The sequence below is a fragment of the Oxyura jamaicensis genome, chromosome 8 (genome assembly GCF_011077185.1).
Source record: "Oxyura jamaicensis isolate SHBP4307 breed ruddy duck chromosome 8, BPBGC_Ojam_1.0, whole genome shotgun sequence".
In the NCBI taxonomy this organism is placed as follows: domain Eukaryota; kingdom Metazoa; phylum Chordata; class Aves; order Anseriformes; family Anatidae; genus Oxyura; species Oxyura jamaicensis.
This window is the reverse complement of record NC_048900.1, coordinates 16,248,619-16,271,068: the sequence shown is the minus strand read 5'-3', so window position 1 is coordinate 16,271,068 and position 22,450 is coordinate 16,248,619.

The following is a 22,450-nucleotide window of genomic DNA, read 5'->3' as shown; positions in this document are numbered from 1 at the left end:
AAGGAGCGAATGGCCAGAGCAATAGAGGAATGCACTGATTCAGCAGCCACTAACAGCAAGGCTCATATGAAATCCCAACCACAAATTAAATTAATCTCCTTCCATCATCAGAAAACACCAAAGGAAGGCAGAGTCAATCCCCTTAAGGTGCAATGAGCCATGCTGAAACAAGAAAGTGTTATTTATATCTTCCAGACCCAGCACTGGTGAATTTGGCCCTTCATCTATAAATTACCCATTTATGCCTTTAATAGGTATTTCAGGGCCAATGATTTGTAAGACAAAAAAGAGGTTTGAGACTCATGCAATCGCTCAGTGCAGTTATGTGTTAACCAATAGGTTCAGCCTTTGCCCTAAATTTTCGGGGCCAAATTATAGCATTAATCAGAATATAGTTAACAGAGTTGCAGGGTTATATTTGAAGGCAGAAGTTAGTTCGTTTTGTGGGTTTCAGCATCTCCAATAGCACAATATGTTCCCAAGCTTCTGGAAAGAATATATGTTTGGGGCCACTCTGGAGTTTATAATATCTCAGCATCTGAGGTGTTAACTTGTTTCATTGTTGGTCTGAGTAGAATTCTGGCAAACAATGGGATTTTTAAATGATCAAATAAAAATAACAAAAAGCTTTCTTACATTGTAAACTGTTCTAAAGCATTCATTTTTGGCATTTAGTAAATGTAAAAATAACTGGATTTTTAAAAAGCAATGCTTTATAATTATATGGGCAAATTCACCTTAAAGTGCAGGTTCTCTGTCCAAGTTACAACTCCTAATAAATGTGGATTTATAATGAAACTAATGACTGACGTTAACCACAGAGGTGTCAGCAGGCACCACTGTAATTATTGCTGTGATCTGGTTATTGACAGCTGTAGCAAATTCTAGCAGACAGAAGCTGGAATCTTAAGGGTAGCAACTGGACTACATTTAAGTACTATTAGACACTAACTAGTAAGAACTGTCAGGCTGGCCTTACTTCAAAACATATGGAAAATATCCCCAAAAGGAACACTTTTTTTTTTTTTTAGCCCATCCCTTTTCTTTTTTCTTGAAAGAGCTTAACAGGCTGCAAATATTTTTTGAGTAGCAGTCATTAGCGTGATGTAAAGGGCTGCAGCCTGCTCTCCAGTACTGCCTCCAGAGAGAACCGGCCTACAAACAAGTTACCACAGGGTAAAGCAGGGTGTGAACTCACCGCGCATCAGCTGCTCTCTGGTAATTGCCTGTGTGCATGCTTTTATCCTGTCGTTACTTCAAGGTTGCTTATCTTTCCTTCATAGAGGGGGAAGCTGCCTTGAATTACCTGATTAGCTGAGGGCAGGGAGGGTGCAGGTGGGCCGATCCTCCAAGCAGCTGACATGCTGTGGGCTTACACCCTCCCTCAGCCCTCGGTAACAGGCTCCAAGTTCTTCCAGCTCCAGTGACCTAACTCCAGCAGAGCAGAGTGACTCAGGATTTAAATGGCTGGAGCTGCGAGCAAACTTGAGCCGTTACTCTTCATCACATAGGGCCATATTGTATCATCAATTTTTAAGTCGAAGTCCCCATTGGAATCAGTTAAGAGATCAACCTAAAAATCAATGACACAATATGGCCCAGAGATAGCAGCAATCCTTCCTCTAGATCTCAGATCTTTGCTTTTAAATCTCCTCTTTTGGACAGACCTGGCTTCTTTTGTTCTGTTCCTACTACATTTGAGTAAAAATCAGAGATAGGCCTAGACGAAAATGTGGCATCTGAATTCCAGTCGGGATATGTCTGGAATTTGAACTCAGACCCTGACTGTTTTTGTACATGGCCCTAATATCACACATGCCCAAACCCTACCCTTGCCGACCCCTCCTGAGAGCTGGGGAATACAAATTCTCTACTAACAATGGCAAAGAGCAAAGGAACTAATTTTCAGAAGATTTTCACTACTTTGAAAGATCAAGAACTTAGCTCTATGGGATAAGCAGGATGGGATGAGACACTATGGCACCTCTCAAAACAGGAAGTTTTACTCTGACCTTCTTCTACCTTCAGCCCTCACAGAGCTCCAGAGCAGCTGAGGAACCTCTCTGGCTGGGACTTTCACTTTGGATTCACATCCAAATGCCAAGATGCTCTGCATCTGTCTCCAGCTGGAAGGGGGGTCTCTGTGAGTGTATTTTCCTGAATGAAAGACACAGTTATCGTTCAGCAGTGCAAAGACTTTACAAGTTCTTCCTACTCAGCTCCCCAGGCGCATATGCTGCTGCTCAGAGAAGCTGATATGTGAGTGTCTCATCTGAACACGATCAAGCTGGCTGACAGGTGGAAGCTCACAAATGCAAAGAAAAGTACCAGGGCAGCACAGCTTTCTTAAGCTAAGTGCATTTGGCTAGTTTTTAAAAATAGCAATACATTCTAAAGACAAAAATGCCACTGTCAAGGCTGGCTATAACTTCTGTGAGGTGAATAAGATTAAAAAGATTTTTGGCATTCCTGCCATAGGGAACCCACCCCACAAGCATACCACAGGAACCTCCACCTGCAGGAGCACGCGGCACGCCGCCTGTGTCTGTGCATGAATATGTACACATGCCCATGTGTGGTTTCTCAGCCCAAGTGGATTTCGAATCCCGTGGCTAAATTCTACGCTCATTTACACCCTCTCTAATCCCAACAAAGTTAGCGGGGCAGCTGGCATATAATGCAGGGCAGCGCTGGCCTCCAGGCTGTGCGATGCCATTTAACGAACACACTGAGGCACTTGTGCTGAATGAATGCTTTTACCTTCTCCATTTAAACTTGATATTTCAGATATTAAGAGAAAATAATTACACCCTTCTCCTGGGAGGTTTATTTCAAATCCTTGCTAGGGCCCCACTGTGGCCAGTGCTTACGTTTTTCAAAATTGATTTTCGGCAGTATAAATAGTCTGAAGCTGCACGTGACACTTCCTCACACTAAGGACACAGTATTGCGGAAACGCTTCCTAACGCAACACGTGTTTTTGTTTTTTTGGCAGTGCTTATTCATTAACCCTTTTGTCCTATACCACTCCAGGATATCTTTACCACGTGAACAAACACATTACTGCTGACAATTAGAAGAGGGCCTCAGATTAAAATTTTAGTATATCGGCTCATGATCAAAAGTAATCATGGTCCTATGACTTAACGAGCTACCCCTTGTCAGCAGAACAGATCATGTGTGTGCCAGTCCTAATAGTAAAGTATGTTAGCTTAAATCCCCTTCCTGGTATCATCTGCTCCTCTCAAGGTATATGCACAATCACTCTGCACCGAGAAAGAAACCAAATTAATTTACCCTCTACTTCATATTAAACTTGTTCTATTTCTTTGCTAAGGTGAGGGAAGGACATTTTAATTCTTAAGTTTACTTAATGACTCCTCTTTCTGGACAGCTAACCTCTTGAAAAATAAAAGGAAAAGACCACCTGTCTCTCATGAAATAGGCCTTTGAGCACTAGAGTTTGTGTTAATTTAAAAATAAGAATCAATGTAAGTCTTTATTTCTAAGTTGGTACTCTAAGTCCATAAATGCAGGGTAAAAGGCATATATGTGAAGAAAAACCTATTTAGTAACCTTTAATGATTGAGATGTGTGGATCAAAGGTATTCAGCACGTTGTAACTTCTGGAGGTAAATGCTTCAAGTTATAATTTTTATGCTTGATGTTTACACAGACTTTATTCTGCTGCAAGCCATGGACACACTGTCCATCCTTTCAGTTTTCACCTTTCTTCCTGTTTCTATATATGTATTTTTAAATCCAGGACATTATGAGGTGTCAAAATGCTTGTGGTGATTGATGTAAATTCCTGAAATCTGAAAGCAAACAGCTACTATCCCAGCCGAGTACCACGACCACTAATAGCTCGCCTAAAATCAGCCTCTGAAGATGAGAGGCACTGATGAAATAGCGCAGAGTGTTTCATCATTCCACAGCTTGAAGGCTAAGCCCAACAGAAATGTCTTAACTAACCTGGCAAAATCTGCAGAGCTCTGCAAGGAACTCTGATGTTAGTGGACTTCTTACTTCCACCACATGCAGAACTGGCTCACTACTTCAATTAAAATGTAATCTTAAAGGAAAATCCCCAAAGGCCAATTTCAGTAGAAAAACACTTCCACAGATTTTTATTGGCTCTAGACATGGCCACTGATACTCCTAGCCGTGTCTTGATATGATTTTGGTCTGAAGAAGTCTGAATGCTTTAAATCCCTAAGCTTAAAACTCCTTCCTATGAGCTGAATTTAAAACACATTGGTGTGACTGTGCTATGCACACATACACACATCAGTGAAAACAGCAGTCACTGCCCTTTGCTAGAACATTTGTCTATTGATTTTGTTACAGTATTAGTTACAGCCATATCTTGAGTCCATGCTGTAAATCTGTTGCTGTTTAAATGTTTAAATGATAGTATAAAACTCAGATCATATTGATGTTGCGGGTAAATGATGTTTTAGCTCAGTGAGTTGCTGGAACAACGCTTAGCCAACTCTCTGAATTACTGCGCTTCCTAGAAATCTTTGTACTTCTGGAATGGGAGCGGAGTTCCAGCCTCAGGTTTTATAACGTTACAGTAGCTGCTTAGCAAGGGCTCCTTGCTCCCACAGCAAACCTTTCCCTATTTCAGTTTGCCACATTTCATTAACCCTCGGGTGTGCGTGTGCACACTTTTCCTTGTTTATTTATAACGAACAAGGTGAGAATAGGATAATATTGTGTCAAAAAGAATCCAGTAGGCTGCAGCAGTTACAGGAGACTGTAAAGCATTTAGCCTGAAAACCCTCCTTCAATCAACCTCAAGTTACTTTGTTTGTTACACTGACCTAAAGAGCCATTATTGCCATTGGGCTCTGAATTATACAAAATCAGTAGAAGGATTTAGGCCCCCTAAAACTCCATGCTTGTCTATCCTACAAGGCAAAAACAGTTCACTCTTTGTGCTAGGTAGAAAACACCTGTGAGCACCCCAGCACTCAGCTTCTAGTGATAACCTTGTAAGTACTCCACATAACTGCATGTAACTACTCAGCACGACAACATTCTGCGTTTCTCTTTATAAATAATTTCGTTATACCTCATCTTTTTTGTGCTCTTTATTACAACACATGACTACATTTTTCAGAGTCCCTATCAGAGAATTCTTCTTGTTATTCTTAATGGTGCCATGCACTGCCCTCTCTAGTTTATAAGCTTGGGACTTTTCAGAACACCTTCATTAGTTTAGAACGTTTATTTTACAATTCCTGCTAAGAATTTCACAGGTGGCAAAATACCTAAATATTTCACACACACAAGAATCATGTTAAATCAAAAGAAATAATTTCAGAGGAGTGTGGGATTTAAAAAATGGAGCGACAAGTTAACTCTGTTACTTCAATATATTGTATGTGGGATTTTTCAACCAAAACTTTATTTTTCTTTTGAGTGACAAATCTGAGCAAATTTGGAATCAACCTAAAAATTTTTTGGCCGTTACCAATTCATTTACCATGTAAATCAGCTAATTGAGAAAACGTTAGGAAAGAGACTAGATGTAACGCTTTACTTGTGTTGTAGTGATGAGAAGGACCAGTTAGAGACTGGAGGAAAATTTGCTGTATTTTCCTGTCTCTAAGTTTGGTTTCATTACAAAATATCAAGACCTTCAAGGCATGCTGTAATGTCTAAAGTTCCTAGGCATTTAATAGAGAGTTGTAGGTGGGGACCAAGATCAAAGTTCCCTCCTCTTTTGTAGTAAAGATGATATAACTTGAGAAACTGAAGTGTCAGGGGATAAGGTTCTTGATCAGCCTGATAATTACAAAAAACAATGAGTCATCAGGTACAGATGAAGACATTACACCAAGAGTTCAGAAGGTCTTAAATATAAATTGACTAAGCTGCTGGCTAAAGGCACATCCCTAAGGAGTGAATGCTAAGTGAATGTTGTCCCTTCAGCACGTGAGAGCTCAGAATGATCAAGGATTTACTCTTTCATCCTTCATCCTACGTTTGAATACCTGAATTTAGTAAACTGATTTGAGTAATAGGGAAAAGGATTAATGCGAAAGGAAACTGTCTCTCTCAGTCTCTTATGATTCATCATGTGCCTGCCAGTGTCATAGCAGGCAAGAAGAACTGCCTGACACAAGTTAACTCCAGTTAGAAAGGGCTTGTGAAAAGCTTCTGCAGGTGAAGCTACCAAGGAAGCCAAGTTGTCATGGAGCAGGAGGACAAATACTGCTGGGGTTAAAAACTTCTTACCTTATCACAGCACCTTGTTGTCTCTCCAACTCTACAGCACGTGCAACACTTGTACCCCAAACAGTAGTTTTGCTGTCCCTTTTCCTCAGGCTATCAAGAAGGAAAAGGTCAGTTCTTTCTTCCTGGCCACAGTGCTTAACCCAAGCCATCACAAGACAGGAGGGATGTGAAGGTGGTGGGGACAAACATGTTTAAAAACTTTGACTTGCTTTGCCAATGACCCTTTGCATTGCTGCCACAGGCAACAGCTGACAGACGAGAGAGGGAGAAAACCATACCCCAAAGCAAATGGAACTGTCCGTTGGCCTTTCAGGAGGAGTTGGCTGTATATCCTGGAATGCCTAACGTTCAGAAAATTTATCTTGGTAACGACTCAGGAAAATGTATGTTTTTATTTTACCCAAAGTAAAAATATTGGTCAATGTGAAATTAAAAAGTGAAAATAATACTCCCCCTTGTAAAAAATTCCAGCCTCCTATACTCACTGTATCTCATAGACTTCTAAAACAAATAACATGCATTTTATGTGTTTTTTTCCTACTAGCATTTTATTGGTATTTATAATGTAGTACAGAAGAGACTTTTAAGAGGAAAAAAGGCAAGTTACAATAACATACCAAAGCGTTTAGAAAAGCCTATGATTGCACAGGATACAGACCATACTACTTCCCTTTCTTTCAAGGTGAGGAACAGAAAACATCAGGCAAGGAATGCAAATCCTTTGTTGCCACGGGGGCACACATTGGCATAGGAAGAACATACTTCAGAAGGTCACCCTTTCACACCTCCTATTCTGATTCCAAGCAAAACAGTAGGTCTATAGAGACACAGAATTAGTATCTTCAGATACCCACTAATACAATGGGTAGCAAACAATCAAAAAAACCCCAAACCACAGACAAATACATGAGGCTATGCTTAGTGCTATGCTTAGTGAAAACCTAAGTGCCTATGTAGGACAAAGGGGAAGAGCCTGACTGATAGCCCCATAGTTTTTGGAAGACACAACACAACTGATAACAGAGCTTCTTTCCACTGCTGTCCCTTAGTCCTCACTGTAAACATGACAGCTCAGTGCTATTTCAGAGTGGCAAAATGAGACTGCACACATAGAGCACCCTAACACACATCTGACACTAAGACATACAATGAACAATTGTTTTCCTTCCAATGTAAGACCATATAATTGTTGCTTAGTTCAAGCTGTCTCAGTAAATACAGGGTACTGAGGTAAATTTAGCTTCAATTAGTTATATTAATACCCACGGCTCTCAATCAAGCATGTTTCTACCATACTGCCCTTAAATATGTTTTATGTTTACATATTAAGCCAGAAGTTCTTTCACGGATCTGTTTTTTTTAAGAACCGTAGTCAAAATAAAGACATCAAAGCAATAGAAGCCTGGAATCTAATAATAATAATAATACACTAATTCCAATACCACAGAATGGTAAAATTCCTTCATATTTCAGCAAACAATCTGTCTTTCTTATGGGCTATAAATGTGCAGATGACTAAGGCAGTCTGAGGGGGTGGAAAGGCATGTAGAAGTGTTCTGTGTTGCAGCTTGTTAACCGTTCCAATGGAAGCAGAGTCCACTGCCTCTAACGAGCTCACTATTTTAAAACAGATACTGCAACAACTGTAAAGATCACTGGTGCCCCCCGTTAGAGAAGATATAGGCTTGGCTATTGTTCCTTCTAAGGTAAAACAAACTAATCTGAGAACAGCAAGGTATTCTCATCACTGGTGAAAGAAGAATTCAGTGTACCATCTCTGAAAAAGTACACAGAGAATGGAAAAATAAAAACAAGTAGTATATTAAAAATAGTGCTACGAAGGCTACTATCCACTCGTTGGGCCCTTGCTCTATTTGGTTTTCTTAAGCATGGAAGCTCACAATGTATGACTGTTACATTGGACAGTTTCTGCAAGGTTTTGGATTAGAGCATTAGTTTAACATTAGATATTAGGACTTGGAAAAAGAAGGGAGTTCCTGGTACAACACCAGACATAGCTACTAATGCCTCTCTCATGCAACAATGAAAATTAGTCTGAGGTTAAGAAAGAGGCTGCTCCTGGAACCAGTAGGAACACAACGACCATGTTGCATCACTGCTCAATTTGGTGAGACATACAGGAAATGGGGAAGCTCTCAGGGAACCAGAACAAGAGCTTAGAACAAAAAGCACCTTGAAAGAGGAACCTAGACAGTGGGGAGGAAACAGCAAAGAGGCTGAAATATGAACAGATTGAAACAACCCCAAAAAGCAGCCCTACTAAAACAATTAGGACACAAATGAGCAGCAGGCTCTGTCACAGCCATTTCTATCCCAAAACTAAAGAGAACGAGAAGAGCTAGGAATGCAGTGGGCTCTGCTCACACAAAAAACTGAAATCTCCACGAAAGAAAAGAGCTCAGTCTGTGTAGCATGTTTAGTTCCCATGGTGAAAGAGGTTCTCAATCAGAGCTCCTTCCGTAACAGATCATGAAGTTGTTGGTTCAGTCCTCTAGGAAAAGTAGAAGTGACAATATCAAACAGCACTTTTCCATTTGAGGCTGCAGTTACTTACTTTTCCCTTTACTGACTGACCAAACAGACAGCTCCATCTAGGAACTGGACAGGTAAATTCCTAGAACCCTTGGCCTTCTGTGAAGAACACTTGTAGAGTTTACTTAGGAACTAGCATTCTGTTAGTAACCCATGCCTCCACAGATAACTTTTCATCATAGTTTCTTACTTAGTAATTGCTGTTTGCTTGAGTATTTTAAGAGCTGGTCTAAAACCAGCAACATCTGAACCATCTCAAGCTGCTGGAAACTAACAGTCATTAGGAATTCTCTAGTGAAACTTACTCGTTGAAAATGCCGGTTCATAAAAGTCTACATATTTTCCCCAAAGTCTTTATATCAGCCAAGATCTGATGAAACCCTGTCTTGACACATCTGGCTTCCAGCCAGCTTGTCTGTCGAGCTGTGGAGAAGCTCACTTTCCTTGACTTCTCTATGCCCCTCTGCTGAAGATCCCAGAAACACATTCTCATCTTTCTGGAAGCCTTGCCAACCTCAGTCTAACCAGAACTTTTGGGATCATGGACCTTTACCACATGCCCCAAAACAGCTTTCAGGGTCTGCAGCCTGCGGGTGTCCACAGGATGACATCTGTCACCATACTGAATCCCAAAGCTTTCAGATTCCCAGTTCTGGTATCTACACAGGCTGCCTGTCTCCCGTACTACTCTGCAAGGTGGGAGCTAGGTGGTCTAGAGGTCTTGGGTCTCTGCTCTCAGGACAGGCTGAATGATGGACTGTGGGTCCTGCAAGCCCTAGAATGTACAGAATTCCCTCCACTTTGACTCTTCTCTGCAACTCACAGCAGTAAAACTGACCAGAATTATGTCAGCCTCCATCAGTCAGCTGAGTGCTCCCTGCAGCACAGTTCATTTCGGATATACCATGTTTCCTGTGGTTTTGGCTTTTGTCAAAAATGGGGGATAATTCTCCCTTCTTCCTTCCTCCAACCTCAAAGAAAACAGTAAAATCTCTGGCAGAATGGAAATTCAGTTTCCTGGCCAACTCTACCTGCACTGTTAGAAGCGACTTATTTGGCTATTTCATGACACTATCCAGAGATCTCTGTAATGCAGACATTGGTATTTCAAGGTCTGTTTTCTACAGCTCTTCTCTATTAGGGAGAGATTTATTTTCCTTTCACCAGGCAGAGGAGAATGCACCTTGCCCTGCAGAGGCATTTTCAAATTTTGAAATAGGCCCTTCTATTTCCAGCATTTTCTTTGAGATTGCTTCAGTCAGTGCTTGATAAAGTAACCTGCATTGTATCAAAGTGTTGGTGCAGAAGCCCCAGGAAATCATAATTTTCCAAAACCTTTATGCTAAGTCTCTCAACTCCTGCTACAGTAGCTAATACAGTATGAACAACACTGAGTCACTCATCCTCTTAAACCTTTGGGTCCCTGTGTCTAAAAATTAATTCCTTTAGGGTTTGTTGGTTTCTAGATATAACGGGTTCAGTCTCAGATACATAACACTTTGTCAAGAATATGAAAAAAAAGCAAAAGCATCTTCAGGAAGTATAATTGAAAGACTGGCAGAGAACTCACAGAACATCAAAATGGTGTGCAACATACCCAAGCTTGTTTTCCTTTCCAGTTCACTGAGCATCAGGCGTAATTTAGAGCCTGATTCAGTACAAAATACACCCCCAGTTTCCCTACAGTGAAAGCTTGCACAAGGCTTCTCTACGTTGAGCCTGAATGAGTTCTTTTCTAAATCAGGCAGGCCCTTAGGAATCCCAGTACACATACATAAGCACGGCTGGAAATGGGGAAAGAGAAGGGGGCAGAGACTGCCTGCTGCAGCGCAGGCCTGATCTGTGTAGCAGACCAGAAGGTCACAGCAGAGGGTGGGAGGAAGCACTGTTCTGCTCCATTCGGGCAGAAGAATTTTATGTTTGTTCAGAAGCACGAGAAATTTTGAAACACCATATAAGGGCTGAGACTCAGGCCCTGCTGGAAAAACCTGCTGGAGCCGAGCTCTGCGCATAACTCATATGAACATTAATGAGAGTTAAATGCATGCATTGAAAGAAGAATAGACCCCTTAGTGATTTGTCAAGATAAAGTTCAAAATAACTTTGAATGCTCAGAGGTAAATATTATGTTTAGGAATTAAAAACAGCAGAAGTAGTGGAACAATTGCCCATAATGAGATCCAGGAACAATCTACCCACTGTACCAGGTTTTCATTAGAGTTATGGCCTGCAGCCATACCACCTTGTGCTGTGATCTTAAACGCTAAGGCAGGTTGGGCTGGTTAGTATTGGAGGGGAGACCTCCAAGCAAGCTTACCACTGCAGGAACAGCTTAGTGATGCCATAGATAATGCTCTTTCTTCTGACTCAGTATTGGATCCAGGTGTTAGTAGATCTGAAGGTTTTTTGTGTGAGATTAAATCTAATGATCTGGTGATCTGTGGGCATTACAGCATGCCTGTCCTTTCCCAGAAGCGTTACAATGTCACTTTGAAAAGGCTACTGCATTTCACTGTAAAGGCAGTTGCATGTCAACGACAGATGAATGATGCCAACGGAATATAATGGCTAATATGGCAAAGTTTGCCAGTATGGGGAAAACGGTTCAAGTCCGCAAAGGTCCAGAGGGGTGCTAAGAAGTGTTTGCTGTATTATTTTTAAGGGTCAGTGTGCAAACCTATCCTGGATACATTGTTCAATCTTGGAGCTTTGCAAAGTGAGGGCACTTTTAACCCCAGGGTTAACACTGAGGTCAACCCATGCTTGTTTACAGCCTCTACACCCCTGCACACATGGCTAAATGGCCTCTGTAGCAGCACCTGAACCAGAGTCCACAAAGTGGGCCCCAAACTGTTACCAGTAGAGATGGAGGAGCAGCTCCAGAGGAAGGTCAGCCATCTGGCTGATGGCAGAACAGTAGACAGCTTGTCTACTGTCCCCCCCGCTCTCAAATCTTCTGGGATTAAATCCCTCTGGCATTAGCCCTGCAAAGAACTAGGTACATATTCAGCTGAGTATGAACTGAATAGTTCCCTATCTAAATCAATGGGACTATATGCAGTGCACAAAGTTAAAGATGTATCTGACTCTGAAGAATGAGGGTATAAATGAGCAGTGCAACTATGCAATTCCTAATTGATGGTCTTGATTTATTAACGTTCCCCCTTGTCAGCCAGGGCACTGTACTAACATTGTTTTGCTTGTCTGTGTAGGACATGATCCTGAATACTGCTGAGAGCCCTTGAATCTCTAGTGCTGAGAGGGCTGACTTCATTGGGAATTCACTGAAATGCATCAATTGGAGTTCATTGAATTCAATGGGATTTGAGAGCGTTTGGCATCCCTTAGGAGGCAATTAGCACCTTCCAGAAAACAGGCCTTAGGAAGTTCAGACAGGTTTTCCTCTGGGTTTTGGGGCAGTTACTATTTGTATGTAATAAATAGCCATTTTAATTTTTTTTTGCTTTCATTTTCAAATTAAATTTTGAACAGAGCTTGGGCTGCCTATTTTCATGCTCAGATAGGACACAGCAACAAGTCCAGTACTGGTACATAATCTACTGCTGGTTTGCCAGAACTGGGTTGCTAGCTTGGTTTAGTTCGGAAACACATTATTATAATGTCACCCAAGCAATACTTCTCTCCCTTCTGCCATACTTTTAAGTTTTTTTTACTCGTCTTCGTGATCCAAGTAATGACCTGCTCAAGGCACCCATACAACGTCCAACAGTTGCTCATCTCTGACTTCTTGCATTGACAAGGAGAAAGCCACGAGTCTGCCGGCTTTAAGCAGCATCCAGGGTATGTCATAACTTGTGTCTGTACATGGGCCATATTTTTGTAACATCCTAGCTTTACACCAATGACTTCATGGGAACAAGCTGGGTCACATAAACCAGCTGGTGATACATATTTGTGAGAAGGAGGGAAACCATCAGCATACACTACCCGCTGTCTTATATCAAAAACTCTTCCAAGTTACTGTAGATGAGGTTGGAAACTGGAGCCATAAGAAAAGCCCTTCCTTAACTTTGATATTTTCCTTTGCACAAAATAAACTTGGCCCTGGGATTTCACTCCTATTGCTCCAGGCATTCTTCTTGAATGAGTATGCTTGATATCTGTATGTTATCATAACACTGAAAAAATACTGTGGCTGTTCACCACAATGAAGACTTTACTACAGAAAATGCTGGATAGGCTCCTGTGACCTGACAAATTGCATATGAGATCAGTTATTCACGACATCCTGGTGACCTACTTGAGTGAAAAGACTTTAGAGGATTTTCTACGAACAAACTGGTGGTCAGAGGAGAGAATTTCCCAATTGAAAATATATATTATAGTCACTGATAAGGTTAAGGGAAACACTTAGAGACCGTTCAGAGAGACCTTCCAACAGTGCCCTATGTTTGCAATAGCTCTAACTTCATTGGATAAATGAAACATCCTTCTTTCCTTGAGGCATGATCCAAAGACCACTGGAGTCCACTGAAGCTTTTAAATCAAATCACTTCTGTATTGTCCCTTAAACAAAGATAATTTTGCAGGAAAATTAAGCATTGTAGTTAGATTTTGACAACTAAGTATTTAATACTCAAATAAAGAGTGCTTTAAAGTCTGCACACTTTCCCTTCTTTGCTTTGCTATTAACGTTTTTAAAGCTGTATTTCCTTCTAATGGCAAAATATAACACATAAGGAATCAGGTAAATGTCCGGTACTCAATACAGTCAGAAGAACTGAAGGGAACATGTCTCCATTTAGTTTCCAAATGCTGCTCTAATCTCTCCTAAAACCCTAACAGCTTCTGCAGCACTGCATGGGAACCCTTATGCTTCAGAAATACATCTTATTTATCCATGCAATAGACGGCTCAAGGCAATAGAAAAAATTCACATTAGAAAGAAGACGACAACTGTAATACTTTTATAGCATCCAACATTAGCCTTCACACCAGAAAGATGTAAACCACCAAATGTCAAAAGAGTGTATTATCCTGGATAAACCGAGCACTGCTGCCACTGTCAACTGCTTTAATATATATATGCACTTGAAGTCCTGTCAGCAATGAGTGAAACTCCTGTTTACTTTTTTTTTTTTTAAGAAATACACTTCCTTTTTTATCCAGATATTGCTGTAAAGTTCTACCAAGAGTTACACAAAGCAACTGCAAATAAAGTGAATGTACATAAATAACTTTGTCTGACTTTTTGTTTAATGTCCAAGATGATTGGAACAGATTGTATCATGAACTGCTTTCCCTTTGGCTAATTAAATAGCTGTCCCCACTTACCATAAAGCATATTCTTATTAAAACAAGTATCTATATTCACTCTGTTGGATAAATTGCTTCCAAGTAAGTGCCATAAAGCCCATTACGTTCATGCTTTAGAAGTGGATCAGGTCCAAACAGACAATCAAAGGATTTCACTGGGATTATTTTAGATTAGAAAAACTAAGGAAGACATGAGGTACTGACAAGATCGTAAAGACATAAAGGATAAATTAGCAGTTACATACCAAACAAAGTACTCCAGCAGTATCGTAGCATATTGAAAAAAGGGGGACGGGGGGGAATTCTATTGTATTAATCTAAATCCAAGTGGAAATCTGTTAGTTCAAAAATAAAATGTCATAACTGTTATCTCCCATACAAATCAAATAGCTATTTCAAAGTTTAAAAAACAATATACAGAAATAAACCAAGTTAACCAACTAGTTGAGTAGGAAACTTATTCTTTCCACAAGTTCCTTTTTAAATTGAATAGAAAAGACCATGTTATGATTTGCCATATTAATGAGACATTATTGCATAACTGTACTTTTATTGCAGATATATTACCTGCTAAATGATGCTGTTTTTCCAGAAAAAGTTCACAGTACAGATTCTATGGGAATGTTTCCTGCTGACAGTTCCTAAATCTTTCAGAAGCTGTCAGCAACCTCAGAAATCAAGTTTGCAGTACCCTAGCAAGCAGAAGCACATGCATGGACTTTCTATTTTTAAACTGCAACTCAAACCATTAAAGAAATGCCTTAAACATAAAAGGTTATTGAAAATAAGATCATCCTAACTTGTCAATCTAAAGGACGTCGTCAATTACATGTAATCTAATCTGTAATTTCTATAAATACTTGACATTTTAAAATATACTTTATTAACTTCTGCCCAAATGGTTTATCCTCAGAACCACATTAACAAATCCTTGATACTAAAATAAGTTTAGTAAACTGTTTCCACAGAGAACACTGATCCATAACCTGTTTTCTATTTACCCATACCCAGTCTTCCTACCACACATTCTTCCCCTGTGAAACTCATGAAAATGATGGCAAAATCAACCAGCTTAACAAAATTCAGCAAAAAAAACAACACTATAATTATGATCAATTACTAAAGATGACCTGCCAGATTTTTGAAATGTCCTCATACTTTGTGTCACTGCTATGCTCTTGTTCTGATTGTCATTTTTTGCATGAAGACACGGAGAAACCAGATGCAGTTGAATGTAACTTTGCTGGAAATGGGACTGTACAATACCACAACCTCCTGATCATATACTGAACAGGAGCACAAACACCCCTTACAAAAGTTCACTAGAAAATCTGATTACCAATGTTTCCATCAAATCCAATTGCTCTTTTTATTACATTGGCCATATTCATAGTGGTGCTCAGCAGTTTACAGGCACAGACTCTGTTACTGGTAAATGGGATTTTTATGACTAATTTCCCCATTTGCTATTTGTAACAAAGATCTGTGCACATAAACCTGGTACACAATTTCATGGCTATGTTTTAGAATATTGTTTTGGATTTCAGCTAGAAGATAACTTCCTTAAGTTAGAGCATAACATACTCTAATATACAATATTCCATGATGCTTTTCAGCTGGCTGGAGCAACACAGAATAGCTAGAGAACTGGTACATTGGGAAAGGGAAGTTTTCTCACAACAGACAAGAGTTTGAAGATTTTATTACCTCAAAACCAACCTCTTGCATTCTTTAGGGCTGTAAATTAGGGCAACGATTTGTATTCCAGAAATCACCAACTGGCAGAAAGCTTTCTGTGAAGACTATTGTACCTGTTGATCTCAGCTTAACAAGTAATGATTCAAATAAATGTGGATCAAGTTCAAGACAGATGAGGAAAGGTGTCTTAGGGCAGTCATTCGCTCTAGCTTGTGGATGCTGCCTTGAGACCCACTTTAGCAGTCCAGCCCACAATCTATACATGCCTAGGTGAAAGGTACTGGCTACTCACAAATAGGAATGAACTAACTCGTAACTCCTAGATAGAATGTCACCAGAATGAACTGCAATTATTCTTAAGGGCAGACAAACGTGCAGATTGAAAATCTTACCACTGTGGAAGCTGAAGGTTCTACAGCTTCAGTCATCACATAGAAATAAAACTTTCTTTCACTTATTATTTAAGAAAAGTAATGAGGATTTTTTTTTTTTTTTTTTTTGCTAGTGTCCATTAAGCTTTTCATATAAACACAACTTAACTGCAATCAGCACTGTAAGTAGTGCAGAAAGAGCAAAACCCAATGAATGCCATGAGGGTTGCTTTATAACCGAAGACCAGAAAGAGAAAAGAAGGAAAATGTGGATTAAAGATTTACTACAGAAGGAGAAAGGAAAGGATGGCTCATAAAATATAAAAGTGCATACTCAGAAACACATTGGTATATTTATACACATTTTTGCATCTATATACATATATCTATACGCTTCCAGACTATACATTATTGGGCAGCATATGTTCAGCAAACAAGCGAAATGCAGTATAGTGCTTTCATTTGGCATAAGATTTGCAATAAGTCTAGAATCTTAAAAATGTTTGTATTGTTTTCATTAGTGCCAGGTACCACTCTGCTGATATGGATTGATGCAAATATCTTCACTTTAAAAACAAGAGTTTGTCTTCTGCCCCTAACTTCAGTTATGAAACCTCCCACTGAACCTCCAAGTGACATCAACCCAGCTAAAATTTTACATATCTGTTCTTCCAAAATAGGAGTTTGCTGGGGGTAATTGCTCACTTTTAACAAATTTTTGGAGAGACCAGGACAAGTGTTCAGCAGATACAGTTTGTCACATAAAGCTTCTCAGAAAACCACCAGTGTTGAGAACTACTTTTAGGACTTCAGCAGATCTACAAACCCCCTCTTAGTTTCAGTTCTGTACCTGTAGAGACAATGATCTTACTTATACTTAACCTCCTTCATAAAAACCTTTGATACCTATTGAATAAAAAGCACCTTAGAAGCAATTCACACCTACAGAATTGATTTTATATGTACTCATAAGTGAATTACTCCTGTGGGCACAGAAGAATTGCACAGAATGCAAGAATCCACAGAATGGATTGGCAAGTTAATGTTCCTACAGAAGCAGGACTATAAAACTACATTTAGAGTCAAACTTAGTTTTCTAAATTGCATGGAGTCTTCTGCTATATGTTATGTACCATGAATGGACAGAATTACTAAAGAATTACCTACTAGAAATTTCATGTTTCTTAACCTTCTCCAGAAGTCTGTCTTAAATTCAGGCTCAAATGACCACTCTTAATAAGCTATCCTAGGAAAAACTACCAGCATTGTTACAGCTAAGTTTCTCATACAAATCATATGCTGCTCAAATGAATTGAATATACTTATGACTGGATTGAACAACATAGTTTTTGAAAATTTTCAAATCTTCAAAATTGTTTTCATTTGCATATATGGAAATGCCACTACTTTATCTCCAAAATCTTGTAGATTTTTCCAACGAATGTGCCAAAGGACCTCTCAAAATCATTACACGGATACTTTTACAAACATGCACTGAGTTTCTGCGAAGCAAGGTAGCATTTTACTGCATATTAAGTCTTCTGAAAAGAACTGTTCGTATGATACATGAGATCACTTACTAGAATTGTTCACTTTTCTGTGTGAATTTTCAGACATATGCCTCATGGCACAATTATTGGGCTGAATCTCTTTCAGGTAGGATATTTTTAGTGAGTGTTTGGTGGTTACACATGCAAACAGTCTAGCAATAGCACAAGAACCAGTAGCAAGATGAACGCTAATATTCATGGAGTTAAAGCATTTAGCTGGCTTGGAAACAGGATCATTTTGTTTATCCAAAATCCAGCTACAGTCTAGAGGATGCAAAGTTCTAACAATCATTCTAAACATGACAAGAACTAGTAAGAGCCAGCTCAGTTTAAAATCTAACTGTGGTTAAAAAAAAAAAAAAAAGGAATCAAACCATGCTAGCAGTTACATAGATAATAATAATAATAATAAATCTGCTGATGGTCTCTATGGGCTCTTGTTTTTAAATTTTAGCAGGCATCTATCATCAGCTATGCTGACACTGTATCCTCTAGTCAGCCCTTGCAGACATCACATGCCCTTCAGACTTTCATCCTCCCAGAGCACCTGCTTCATAGCTAATGCAGAATCTTTCTTACAGTCCCTCCATGGTCCTTCTCAACTGAGACCTGGTATCTGTAAAACCTTTGAGACTCTCCTATCCAAGGAGCTGTAATTCCTATCTTCTTTCTTCTTTTCAGACTTGTTTCTTTCATGGCAACATGCTGTGCTAGAGGCCAACTTTCTTTTTATCAAGTTCTAACAAGCCTTGTAAAAGATACCACCTCAGATCTTCTGATTTTTATCCTTAAGTGAATGAACAACTTCTAAACACTTGGGAATTGCTAAAATGAGAAGAAAGGGGTTCCTTTTTGTGTCACACTTCGTTGTATAATTTGGCTTTTTCAGCCTTTCCCAGTGGAAAGTCCTTCTCCCTCTCTTCTACATCCTTCTTCCTGAATACTTTACAGCTATTTGCTGGTGGTTCCCCATAAATTTGTCTCTAATATCCATTCTTCCCTGGGCCCACAAACATGAGCAGGATCTATAGCTGAAGGTCATGGAAGTATCTTCTGTCTTAAGTAAATGGACAAGGACCCATTTTTCCTTTGGAATATTTCCTCTAATCAAGAAGGAAGTGCACCTACCTGACAGGATGCTGTTTCGGTCTTTTATCAGCGCTGCTGTATAACTGTATTTAGGACTCTCTGTGCAGTAGTGGATTAACCATTATTTCCTCTTTCTCTCCCAGGGGTTACAATGATTGTCTCCTTAGAATTTCACCATGACATTGTGCCTGGAAGGGAATGAGATAGAGTTGAACCAGCAGTTCCTTAGATGTGAACAAGTGGCCCTGTTGTTAGATGACCATGCTGACTACTCCTGCTTAATTTCTACAAAAAACATTATCCATTGTCTAACAACAGAGCCCTAATAGCTCTTTCACTTATGGCTGCTATTGAAATAAAGCAATAAATCTATCAATACGAGCAACACCTTCTTTCTTGTTGAACCCTGTGGACAGACAGAGCCTCACGGATAAGAGAGTCTATCTTGCTGTCATTCCAGTGTTGAGGACAAGAATAAAGAAGTCATTAAATATTTTAGTAAAATAAGGTTATTTCCCCAGACTTTTCTTTTTGCAGTATTTAATAGAACCATGTCAGATAACAGATCCATCTAGCCAAGTATGCTGGTCTCTGACAATGTCCAGCAGACACTGAATAACACAGGCATAGAGATAAGTATGTACCAACATTTAACCAGAATATTCTTCCAGCAGAGACACCTGCTGTCATATACAATGGCCCTTGATAGATTTTTTTCCCTGTGATCTACCCCTATCATTTTTAAACCTGTATAAAGTTTTAGCATTTACACCATCATGAGACAAGGATTTCCACAGTGACTGCCTGTTGTATCATGAGGGATCTCCTCCTGTCAGGTAGTTTCACTTAGAATTCCAGCTTCTTCTTATGCCACACTTTTTTACAGAATCTTTGAAAAACACTTTAAAAAAAATACCCTAAACAAACATTTCCCGTTAAAACACTACATTTATGCTATTATATATATATATATTACAAAAAAAGAAAAAAAAAAGAAAAGAAAAAAAGGATTAAAGTCAAAAGGAAGTAAGAGCCACTAACCTATGCTTGTTACACAAACCAAAAACAACCAGGAAAGATAGAGTTAGTTTTTAAATATCAGTTCATAAGATAGGCTGTTAGGTGCCATTAACTAGTTAGGCTTTCCTAATTGTTATCATGGAGTGATTATCTAGAATGCTGCATTTTTATCCCAGTCTCACTGCTGCCATTCCATGGCAGGCCGAGAAGCTGTGAACTATCACACAGCTGATGAAATGGAGCTGGGCACCTCATTAAGCCAATCAACTATGTGCCAGTTCCTTCTACTTTGCAAGCAATATCTTCCATAACCTCTCAGCCTTCCTGGAACCTCAGCAGAACTAAGCACAAGAGTGACTGGAGGGAGTCATGTAGTGCATCCTTACACCTGTGTTAAATAACAAAGCATCACAGGGTCTTACTCTGTAGTAAAATGAGGAGGAAAAAACAGCTTTGTGAATAATGTATTTATTTCAATCCTTACAGATTTCCTGCAGTAATGTCAGAAAGCAGTGACATCTCCTTTTTATCTTTACTGTTGTCACATCCCTGAACAATAGGCTTTTCTCCTGTTCTTGGACAGCCATGAAAAAAGCTTCAGCGTCAGGCTGAAGTTGGCCTGCTTGCCTGCAAGCTGTCCCTTCAGCAGAAGGCAGCTGGAAGACAGTCTTTGCTCACGTTCCAAATATACCATGCCATAGGATGCAGCATGGTTTCCTGTAAGACAGGGCATAAACCCTTCCTGGCTAGAAGGAAGGAAGGGCATGGCAAGGTTCATGTAGACTAGGGGATAAAAGCCACTCCTTGCTGTCCTGGGCAGGACAGCAGAGTGCTGACCCACTGCACAACCACTCTGAGGGACACTCACTTCTTGCCCTGCAGGGGAACAGCTGGCTTCTGGACAGGCACAAGGCTTCTCCCATTCTTCATGGGGACTGCAGAGCCTGATCCTCAGCTGCCCTTGCTTTCATTCATCCCGTCACACCCTGTGAGGTGGTCTCAGGAGTGCAGGGACTTGCCCTAAACATGCTACTCCTCTCTCAGAAGTCCTGTCTGCCACACTGCCCGTTGAGTGTGGAAACCTTGGTCAGGGCATGCACAGGGAGGTGGCAGCCAGGTGTCCTCATTACCAGCCCTACTGCTCAGGCTCCCCACAGCTGCAGGAAGACATGACCAAGAAGAGCCCACTGACTTCAGAGGTGGGAAAAAAATAAAAATAAAAATAAAAAAAAGCAAAGTTGGGTGAGGCTCTGTCCCACTCCTTAGTGCTGATTGATGAACTGGATGACAAAAAGTAGTTGCAGTTGATGTATTTACACACATTTAAGTACATAAAATATTTTTTCTGGCTTGCATATCCTTTAAAATAGACCTACTTGTCTCAAACTTTATACCATTTCCATACAAGGACCCACACAGAGCAGAATGAACTTCCTACCATCACACAGTAATTTCTTTTGAAATCTTTACCACGCAGGCAGCGAGGCAAGGCAGAGTGTTGAAGACAAGTGCTTTCAAGAGATACTAGAAGACGTAGTGAAGTACAGGCATGGACAAGTGCCTTGTAGAGGTAAGGACCCCCTCTACTGACCTTAAGATGATATCTTCCCAACAGACCAGAAGTACAGCTTGTATGTAATTATACACACTGTATGGTCATACAGACATGCATTAATATATTCACAGACTTGCAACATACAAAATCCAGCCATTAATATGGCAGTATTTTCTCTCTAGAGATGTATCAATACTGGTTTATTTCTAAGACCTATAGCTAATTTCAGCTCCGGGTCATACCAACCTCATGTAACAGCGCAACCATTTATCAGGTATCATACTACATCACCAAGAAAAAATGAAAGTTGAAATGCTTTCTAAATCAGTTCCTTTTGCCAAGAGGACATTTTGGACAATGCCATCTGCCCAAGGGTTTATTTCTGCTAAGCAGTGTCTTAAAGCCCTGTTGGCCGTGGGGCTGCATCCATTCTTCACATACAAATCAATGGATACCCTTAATTTCAGTGACAAGAGGGTAAGGTTTCATGCTATAAAAATATAATGCCCACAATATTTGTCAAATCAACTTCATTCTGAAATCCTGTCACTGAAAAAACAAACAAACAAACAAAAAAAAACTATTGGCTCACTTTAAAACTGAACTGTGGTTTAAGACCAAGTGCTAAATCAAATCCAGTCATATATAGCTTAGGATTTAAATATATGTTTTAAAGTGACAGCTAAAGAGCTGTTTGGGCACCACATCCACCAGTGAATTCACGTTTAAAATAAATCTGATGCAACCTGAAGTACATAGTACGTTTATACCTCAGAATGCAGCATTGGTTGGGATATTCGAGGCAATTCAGCGTCAGAAATACATAACCCATGATCATTCAGCACTCAGTGAGTCCAATATGCTCAGAGAAGCTTGATTAAATCTCAAGTAACCTTACCAAGCATGGAACTGGGTGCTATAGTATACACTATATAAGGTATATGGCATATACTCATCATTTCAAAGTCAGCTAGTTAAAACACATCTATCTATACCTGTTAGGAAGGAGTTGAATGTCTTCTGTCCTAATTCATACAAGGCCTCAGAACTGATGTATGAAGAACAGTTAGACTAAAAGGAGAGAAAAA